This window comes from Salvelinus sp. IW2-2015, unplaced genomic scaffold, assembly GCF_002910315.2.
Source record: "Salvelinus sp. IW2-2015 unplaced genomic scaffold, ASM291031v2 Un_scaffold1540, whole genome shotgun sequence".
NCBI lineage: Eukaryota > Metazoa > Chordata > Actinopteri > Salmoniformes > Salmonidae > Salvelinus > Salvelinus sp. IW2-2015.
In genome coordinates this window covers 11,252-21,884 of record NW_019942974.1, presented here as the reverse complement: position 1 = coordinate 21,884, position 10,633 = coordinate 11,252, and the positions used below count along the sequence as shown (strand labels likewise).

The following is a 10,633-nucleotide window of genomic DNA, read 5'->3' as shown; positions in this document are numbered from 1 at the left end:
CATGTCAACGTGGAATTATGTTTTACATTTTTTTTTTACAAATTAATTAAAATTGAAATTGAGTCAAAAGTACTCCACCCCTTATGTCAAGTCTAAATAACTTCAGGAGTAAAAATGTGCTTAACAAGTCACATAATAAGTTGCATGGACTCACTCTGTATTCAATAATAGTGTTTAACATGATTTCTGAATGACTACCTCATCTCTGTAAACCACACATACAGATAATTGTAAGGTCCCTCAATCGAGCAATGAATTTCAAACACAGATTCAACCACAAAGACCAGGGAGGTTTTCCAATGTCTTGCAAAAGGCAACACCTATCTGGCGTTAGATGGTAAACCAACATAGTTCTTCAAAAGCAAGACATTAACATCCTTTGAACAGGTGAAGTTATTAATTACCCACTTTGGATGCGTATCAACACACCCAGTCACTACAACAGATACAAGCTCCTTCCTAACTAGTTGCCGCCGGAGATGAAGGAACAACCACTCAGGGATTTCACCAATGGAAACGCTTAATGGTGACATTAAAGAAGTAATAAACATATAAAAAAAACAACTATAATATATATATTGGTTGACCGAAATAAATTCTGTTCTTTCGACCAATCGATTCTCTAAATTTTAACCTGTATTTATTCGTCTCTATAATTAAATATATACACCACACGCGGATTAATAAATCAACTATGAATTTCTAATAATGTCTTTCATATCTCAATATCATTGTCATGCAGTTAATCAAAATTCTATTCCAAATCTAAATGAAATTTAAACACAACCTAAAAAAGTAACTTCATGTAAAATAGCCTACAAAACCAACAAATAAAAACCATCGCAGCCTGCAGGTAAAAGAATATCCTGATAAAAATAAATATCATAAAATCACATTGGCAAAAGTCTGCAACGACCATTGCAACATTGTATAAACGATTTACCTGGGTCCGGGCTGGAGCTTGCAACATTGTATAAACGATTTACCTGGGTCCGGGCTGGAGCTTGCAACATTGTATAAACGATTTACCTGGGTCCGGGCTGCAATCGSCCATAAATTTGAAGAAATTGAGATATGACCTAGGACAAGACATGATACTCATAAAGAATGCAAAGTGCAAAGCCTTCAGGAAATGACCAATCACCTAGCAGCATATAATTCCCCAAGGAAGTGCAATGGCCGAGGATCACACGGGCAATTCCACGGGTAATCAGAATTACGCTTTGACTCAGTTTTTCAATTTAAATCTATGCCAAAAAATTTAAAATACATTGATTTCAAAGTTTAACGAACCATACAACTATGCACAATGACAAGTCCTCTAAAATATTTTACAAAAATGAATTTAGTAGAAGATGCAAACTGTGTTAATGGAATTACGATAAAAATCTACCTCAGGATTTTAATGAGACCACATTTTCAAAACTATATTGAACAAAAATAGACGCAACATGCAACAATTTCAATGATTTTACTGAGTTACAGTTCATAAAAGAAAATCAGTCAATTGAAATAAATTAATTAGGGCCTAATCTATGGATTTCACATGACTGGGCAGGGACCAAGCCATGGGTGGGCCTGGGAGGGCCCCCTGGGGAGCCAGGCCCAGCCAATCAGAATGAGTTTTTACCCCACAAAAGGGCTTTATTWCAGACAGAAATACTCCCCAGTGKCATCAGCTGTTTGGGTGGCTGGTCAATCAGTAAGGATGCTAGTTACAGTACATTTTTATTTAACTAGGCAAGTCAGTTAAGAACAAATTCTTATTTACAATGACGGCTGAGGAACAGTGGGTTTAATTGCTGTTTAGTGGCAGAACGCAAGATTTTTACCTTGTCAGCTCGGAGATTTGATCTAGCAACCTTTACGGTTACTAGTCAACGTCTAACCACCTAGCTGCCGCACCGAATGGAAAGAGAAGGGGCTCCTCGGGTAAAGTCAGTAAGAGACTAACTAAACTAAAAGACTAACTGGAGACAGCTGTTTTTATACACTCTTTGTTTTGTCCACCCAGACGACAAAAAAGAGAAAACAGTTATGACCTGAACATAACTTGCCATATGCTAGTAGAAGGGAAGACAGCAGCCCAGTTTAGACCTGAACATAACTTCCAATCAGTAGTAGAAGGGAAGACAGCAGACCCAGTTTTGACCTGAACATAACTTGCCATATGCTAGTAGAAGGAAGACAGCAGACCAGTTATGACCTGAACATAACTTGCCATATGCTAGTAGAAGGGAAGACAGCAGACCCAGTTATGACCTGAACATAACTTGCCATATGCTAGTAGAAGGGAAGACAGCAGACCCAAATGTGGTTAATATTTTTTGTGTACAGTATAACTTTAGTCCGCTCCTCGACCGGGCGCGAACCAGGGACCCTCTGCACACATCAACAACAGTCACCACACGAAGCATCGTTACCCATCGCCCCACAAAAGCCGCGGCCCTTGCAGAGCAAGGGGAACCACTACTTCAAGTCTCAGAGCAAGTGACGTCACCGACTGAAAGGCTGCTAGCGCGCACCACCGCTAACTAGCTAGCCATTTCACATCGGTTACATTTGCATAATTTATGATTATGATTTCCCATTGCACCGCAATACAGTTGCAGTAAATGCATTAGATTTTTTTGGTAATTCCGTTACCAATTTGGTAACTGATTAAAAAAGTCTTAAAAGGTATCAGAAATGCATCAAAACACAATACTGCTGACCTAATAACTAATTAAACTAACAAGCCAACTTCAATAACAACTAGCCCAGCTAACTAGTTAGCATAATAACTAGCATAATAAACTGTTTTGGYAGTTTGTCAGCTGTTAGTCACTTTGGCTAGTTACATTGGGGGTAGTTTGCACAGCTAATCGGATGACACTTGTCAGTGTTAATCCCAATTTGGAAAATATTAACTGAAAACAGCGGTTCATAATCACTACAATTTAGGCTTTGGCCTGAATAACACGTGTGTGTGTGTGTGTGGTTAACTAGCCAATTCAACGAACGTTAGTCAGATGGCTATAATACTAGCTTCTTCAACAAGTTTGAACAGGCTAGCGAGCATTATGGTTATGAATAATCCAGAAGAAGTTGTTAGTTCAGCTAGTCGAAGAGGGAGAGACCCGAGTCCAGTCGCTTTTCAACCGTTCCCCAGTTAACGGGAAAATACCTTTACGCAAAGTGGAGGTATACAAGAATATGTCCCGATCCTAGACTCTTTCTTACCGGAGTGTCGGCCCGGTACAGTTCGTGTCTGTGCTCTCTATCTCCCGTAGGATGCGTTGCTATKTCAACATTCTCCATGTTTTCATATCCCCAGTAAAACAGAAGAAACGCCGCTCCTTGCGTCACCTAAAAAACAACGCAGATACTCCTTTGAGTTCCCTTGCTAGCTACTTGCCCACTTTCCCTTGCTATACCTAGTGTTTGGTTGCCATCTCCTTGCAATAAAGGACTTATGCAAACAATATTACTTGAGATAACTTGTATGACAATCAGAATGGTGACAGTGCTTCACATTTCCATATTCTGACCTAGCCCAACAATGGACTAAACGAGCCTAAAGTTACACATTATAGTCCAAGGACCGTACATTTGTTTAATTAAAGGACGTAAATCAATGATCAATTGCGGTATGGTTCTAGAAACGTGAATCCCTCTGTCATATAACATCAAAATAATTTCACAAATACAAAATACACACTTACGGTACACTGTTTTAAGCGATGAATGTCAGGGCTCTTAATTAACAAAACTACCCCGGTACAGACGACGCCTTTGTACAATTACTATTATGTGTAATGGAACTGACAGTCACGATCAACCACTAATTCTGACCATATAAACATCATTCTCTCCTATCGTCCATGAATCATGGATTATCGGATTCAAGCGAGGTGGGGGCAATGTTCCCTTCCCTTCTCTTTGCACATTCATTGCTAATGCTGCGCTGCTCAATAAGGTAAAAGTKTTGTGACACTTCCGCTTCCACTCTCTGTTTCTTTAATCAGTTCATGTTTTGCTTTGACCTCGGTCCGTGGCAGGTGGGCGTGGTAGTGATGGRAAGTTCGGCTCTTTTTACGGACTCGGATCTTTTCGACTCGTTCAGTCAAAATATTGAATCTTTCGACTCTCCGGGGATAATGAGCCGGAGGAGCGTGCAGGGCAGGCTATCAGCCATGCTGTAGGCTGGGACTCATTGCGAAACGTTGCCTCTAGCAGGTCAAACGAACGACTAAAATGAGCGAGTTGCGATTCATGACTCTCGAGTCAGTAAAGAGAGTCGTTCAAATAGAATGAATCGTTGTCGAACCGCACATCGGGGAGCGTGGTGAAACAGAGGTGTCACAGTCTGTCTTTACCCGAGAACGTTTTGTTAGGATATATCAGTTATCCTGTTAGAGCTGCAGAATCCACTGCGCTGTTTCAGGCGCCACGTGTATGGCCACGTCGCAGCAGTGTGTAGGAGGGCGATTCCAAGATGTGGGAAATGTCCAGGAGGACATGGGACAGATGAGTGTAGTGTAGGGGTAGTTGAAATSGGTATTTTATTTGTCCCATTTCCCCATTTTGTATCACAAAGTATAATAGTTTTATATTATAGTCCAGTTGAGGGCGATAATGCAACTTATTGGATGCCATCCGCAGGTTAAACCCCACCGAAGAAGAACTGCGCATCACTAGCGCAGATATTTCACCGGATGTATAAATGTGAAGCATCCGGGCTTTCCCTGGTAGTGAGAGGAAGCCCAGTGGCCGGTGGCCGGCAGTGGGAGAAGATGGAACGATATGAATTTTGGCCGACATTTTGCATATTCTCTCATCGATGAAACATGTCATCTCAATACAGTGTTCTGTTCCGAAAACTAGAATATGTTACGAACAGAGTGGAATACGTTTTGTACATTTTACCCTTTGCTAAAGTTTTTTAAAATAGTGTTGTTTAGAAGGAGTGCACATGCGCACTTCACAGAGTAGGCGTTTCCTAACGGAAATATGCAAATATGTGTGCTACAACGCGCCAATAGGATCTCGCTAACTTGCATTTGGCTCTGCCCACAATTACTCTTTCTTCCTGTTTGATACGACGGGCTGTGGTCTATCTTGGTCTAGTTATAATATCTGTGTCACTAGCGTCAGGGTCAACGTGCAAAGCGTCTAAAGAAAACGACAACAGAAGCATGAAGGTAAGATAACTGCAAAGAAATATTCAATAAACATCTCTAAACCTAATTAAAACGTACACATGAACGGCTTGTTTCAATGCAAAGTCACGGAATGCTGCGAATACATTGTCTTGGTATGTTTTTGTAACTGAGTAGCCTGCAGAATGGTGAGCCGTTTATGATTGCATGGCAGACACAGGATCAAGCCAAGGAACATAGTCCATTTATTGTCATTGGTGCAAAAGGACAAATGTAGCTAACGAGAGGCTTAGGCCTTCAAGCGTTGCGTCTTGTTTTGTACAGTATTACATTATCTGTCTGTTGTAGTCTATCAGATGGTTACAGGGTTAGTGGTGTAGTCTGTTACAGGGTCAGTGGTGTAGTCTGTTACAGGGTCAGTGTTGCAGTCCCAGCTCTCCCTCTCGTCACCCTAGTCCAGCTCTCCCTCTCTCACCCATCCCAGCTCGCCTTTCACCCTCCAGCTCTCCCTCCACAGTCCCAGCTCTCCCATCTTCACCGTCCCAGGCTTCTCCCTCCCTCACCCAGTCCCAGCTCTCCCTCCCTTCTCTCCCCCAGTCCCAGCTCTCCCTCTCTTCTCTCCCCCCAGTCCCCTCTCCCTCTCTCACCCAGTCCCGCCCTTCCTTCCCTCTCTACTCACCCAGATCCCAGCTCCACCCTCCCTCACCCGAGTCCCAGTCTCCCTCTTCTCACCCAGTCCCAAGCTCTCCCCTCCCTCCCTCCATCCCAGCTCTCCTTCACCCAGTCTCGCTATTCCAGCTCTCCCATCCCTCGTCTCCCTCACTGTCTCAGCTCTCCTCTCTCACTAGTCTCAAGCTCTCTACCTCTTCACCCAGTCTCAGGCTAGTCCCCCCCCAGCTCTCCCTCCCTCCTCTCTTCAGCCAATAGTCCCAGCTCTCCTCTCCCTCCCTTCCTCACCTAGTCCGCTCTCCCTCCCTCTCTCTCTCCCATAGTCCAGCTCTCCCTCGCCTCTCTTCTTCTCACCTAGTCCCAGCTCTCCCCCCTCTCTCTCTCACCTAGTCCCATGCTCTCCCTCCCTCTCTCTCTCACCTAGTCCCAGCTCTCTCCTCCCGCTCTCTTCTCACCTAGTCCCAGCTCTCCCTCCCTCCCTCCCTCTCTCAGTGTCCCAGCTCTCACCTCCCTCCTCTCTTCACCTAGTGCCAAGCTCTCCCTCCTCCCTCTCTCACCGCTAGTCCCCAGCTCTCCCTCCCCCTCCCTCCTCTCTCACCTATCCGCCGCTGCTCCTCCCTCTCTCTCTCACCTCAGTCCCAGCTCATCCCTTCCCTCCCTCTCTCACAGCTAGTCCCAGCTTCCATCTCTCCAGCAGGCAGGTAAAGGAGGCAGAGACCCTGGAACACCTTGCAGGGGACAAGCTGACCCCAGAGTACGCTACAGTAGAAAACATACAATCACACAATACGTAAAGGAGGGAAGCCTGACAGATGACAGAGAAGACAACGCTGAAACTGGCTGAAACGGTTGTGGAGCGTGTTGTAGATCTCACCATGCCCTCACTGCCTTCGGTCACCTTGGAGCGACTAATTCGTCAAGGACAACCTTCTTCAGCCAGAGCCCCAGGCAAAGCTGAGCGAGAGGAAATAGAGATCAATGACTTCTTTTATATGATGTGGTTAACATTCAAAACAGTCCTAGATGATCGGGGGTTTAAGTTGAACGTCAGTGGTTTAAAATCCTACAGTGAAGTCGGAATTTACATACACTTAGGTTGGAGTCATTCAAAACTCGGTTTTTCAACCCACTCCACAAATTTCTTGCTAACAAACTATAGTTGCAAGTCGGGTAGGACATTTACTGTTTGTCATTTTCCAACATTGTTTACAGACAGATTATTTCAACTGTATCCACATCTTCCAGTGGGTCAGAAGTTATCAGATACACTAAGTTGATCTGTGCCTTTAAAACATCTTGGCAAAATTCCAGAAATGAAATCAGGCTTTTCGAAGCTTCTGATAGGCTAATTGACATCATTTGAGTCAATTGGAGGTGTACCTGTGGATGTATTTCAAGCCGACCTGTCAAACTCAGTGTCCTCTTTTGTTGACATCTTGGGAAAATCTAAAAGAAATAAGCAAGAACTCAGAAAAAAAATTGAGAACCTCCACAAGATCTGGTTGCAAAGCGCGAAAGATAATGACCATCGTTCGTGTTGGAGGAAAAAAGGGGGAGGCTTGCACAGCCAAGACACTCATCCCAAACCGTGAAACCGGTGGGTGGCAGCATCATGTTGTGGTCGTCTTTGCTGCGGAGGGACTGGTGCATTCACAAAATAGATGGTAATTCATGAAGGTATGAAAATGATTGCGATATATGGTGCAAGCAACATCTCAAGACATCAGTCCAGGGAAGTTAAGCTTGGTCACAAATGGTCTTCTAATTGGACATGACGCCAAGCATACTTCAAGTGTTGGCAAGAATTTAAGGACACCAAAGTCCACGGTATATGAGTCCGCCATCACAAAGCCCTGACCTCATCCTATTAGAAAATGTGTTGGCAGAAACTGAAAAAGTGTGTACGAGCAACAGAGGCTACAAAACCTGACTCGCATTACACCCAGCTCTGTCCAGGAGAAATGGGCCAACTTCACCCAATTATTGTGGAAGCTCGGTGGAAGGGCTACCCGAAACATTGACCAAGTTTAAAAATTTAAGGCAATGGACAAGATACTAATTAAGGTGTATGTTAATTCTACCCACTGGAATGTGATGAAGAATAAAAGCTGAAATAAATAATTGTTCTCTACTATTTATTCTGACATTTCACATTCTTATAATTTAAGTGGTAGATCCCTAACTGACCTATAGACAGGGATTTTTAACTAGGATTAAATGTCAGGAATTGTGAAAAACCAGTTTAAATGTTATTTGGCTAAGGTGTATGTAAACTTTCCCGAATACAACTCGTACATCTATACATACATAGACGCTTATTTGTCATTTATAAACGGTCCGAAAGACGATGACACCGTTACCTTGGAACGAACACCGTCCCAACGGCCCTCTCACTCCCCGCCTTTACTGGTTGATCGAAACGCACAGTCGTCGGCGACAATTCACCATTTCGACTGCGGACGCCGCGGTTTCCGGGGCCTGCTTCCGCGGCCGAAGGCCGAAGTTGAGCCGGTCTCCGGTGTAGTTCTTAACGATGAGTAGAACACCCGACACCCCAGCGTCACGTAGAGACCAAAATGGCGCTAGAACACTGGCCGGGGGAGGGGAGGCAAAGACACCACCTGCTACTGCTGCTGATAGCATTCCACTGCCTATGTACCCTGTGGGGGAGAGGGGAGAGGGAGGGGGGAGAGAGGGGTCAGAGACACAGAGAGAGAGAGAGGGGGGGGGGGGGGGGAGGGGGAGAGGGTCAGAGAGAGTACTTGTGCCCAGGCCCCCCACTAAGAGAGCAGGGTCACTCGTCCCTGAGGGCCTCCAGGTCAGCACAGACCCTGTGGACCTCAGTAGAGAGAGACTGTGTTGTGTGTGCTGTGGTGTGTGTGTGTGTGTGTGTGTGTGTGTGTGTGTGTGTGTGCTGTGTGTGCGCCACATACAAACCCACATCTAGAATCATCAACCATCAAGAATGGTGGGTTGTCAGTCGCTGGACTCAGGTTCGAGTCCCAGGCAAGCGTTCCCCGGATTTGCAACATTGGTGTCTGAATGCGTGTATACGAGTGTCCTACCCTGCGTGTGCTTCTCGTGGTCCAGACCCCCCTCCAGACAGCAAAGGCCACCCGGCCCCGAGGCCTCCAGGTCAGCCCTGACCACCACCCTGCTGGCCCTCAGCAGACAGAGACGTCCAGAGCTAGAGACAAATGCCTTCCAGGGGCCTCGTCTACACAACGTCTTACTGAGTTAACAACTTCTGTTGGGGTGGGAGAGGAGAGAGAGAGGAGAGACAAAGGAGAGAGAGAGACATGGGAGAGGGAGAGGACTGGAAGAGGAGAGACAGAGAGAGACATGGAAGAGGAGAGAACATGGGAGATACATAGGGAGAGGAGAGACATGTGAGAGGAGAGACAGAGGAGGAGAGAGACAGAGAGAGAGGAGAGACAGAGGAGAGAGGAGAGACATGGGAAGGAGAGACAGAGGAGAGACGATGGAGAGGACGAACATGGGAGAGGACAGAGGGAGAGGAGAGACAGAGGAGAGGAGAGGACAGAGGAGAGGAGAGGACAGAGGAGAGAGAAGGACAGAGGAGAGGAGAACAGAGGAGAGGAGAGACAGAGGAGAGAAGAGACCAGAGGAGGGAGAGACAGGGAGAGGAGAGACAGAGGAGAGACAGAGGAGAGGAGAAGACAGAGGAGAGACAGAGGAGAGGAGAGACATGGAGAGGAGAGACAGAGGAGAGGAGAGAGACAGAGAGGAGAGACAGAGGAGGGGGACAATGGGAGAGGGAGAGACAGAGAGAGGACAGAAATGGGAGAGGAGAGACATGGAGAGGAGAGACATTGGGAGAGCGAGAGACATGGGAGAGGAAGACAGAGGAGGAGGAGAGCAGAGGAGAAGAGAACAGAGGAGAGGAGAGACAGAGACGCGAGGAGAGACAGAGGAAGAGGAGAGACAGAGGAGAGGAGAGACAGAGGAGAGAGGAGACAGAGAGAGGAGAGGAGGAACAGAGGAGAGAGAGACAGAGGAGAGAAAGAGACCATGGGACCAAAGCCTGTAACCATCTGATATATATGACCTACAGAGGCTAGGTCATGGTACACTAACTTAACCCTGTAACCATCTGATAGATACACCACTGACCCTGTAACAGACTACACCACTGACCCTGTAACAGACTACAACACTGACCCTGTAACAGACATACAACACTGACCCTGTAACAGACTACAACACTGACCCTGCTAACAGGACTACAACACTGACCCTGTCACAGACTACAACACTGACCCTGTAACAGACCTACAACCCCACTGACCCTGGTACACAGACTACACACTGACCCTGTACAGACTACACCCACTGACCCGTGTAATCAGACTACACCACTGACCCTGTAACAGACTACACCACTGAACCTGGACAGACTACACCACTGACCCTGTAACAGACTACCCCACTGACCCTGTAACAGACTACACCACTGACCCTGTAACAGACTACACACCTGGACCCGTAACAGACTACACCACTGGACCCGTGATACACAGCACTACACCACTGACCCTAGTCAAACAGACTACACCACTGACCCTGTAACACGACTACAACACTGGACCCTGTCACAGGACTACAACACTGACCCTGATACAGACTACAACACTGACCCTGTAACAGACCATACAACCACTGACCCTGTAACAGACTACAACACTGACCCTTGTGAACAGACTGTACACCACTGACCCTGTTAACAGACTACACCACCTGTAAGACACACTGCTGTAAACAGACTCTCCTGACCTAACGACACACTGGACCTGTAACAGACT

The 10,633-nt window shown here is 46.0% G+C and overlaps 1 long non-coding RNA gene across 1 annotated transcript; it reads right to left on the bottom strand.

Moving 5' to 3' along the window:
- Positions 1-9,938: 9,938 nt before the first annotated feature.
- LOC139024466 (uncharacterized) lies at positions 9,939-10,343 on the bottom strand. The gene is made up of 3 exons (XR_011475785.1): positions 10,183-10,343; positions 10,064-10,103; positions 9,939-10,012 (listed from the first exon to the last, which is right to left on the bottom strand). It is a non-coding gene; the product is annotated as an uncharacterized lncRNA (long non-coding RNA).
- Between the last annotated feature and the right edge of the window lie 290 nt (positions 10,344-10,633).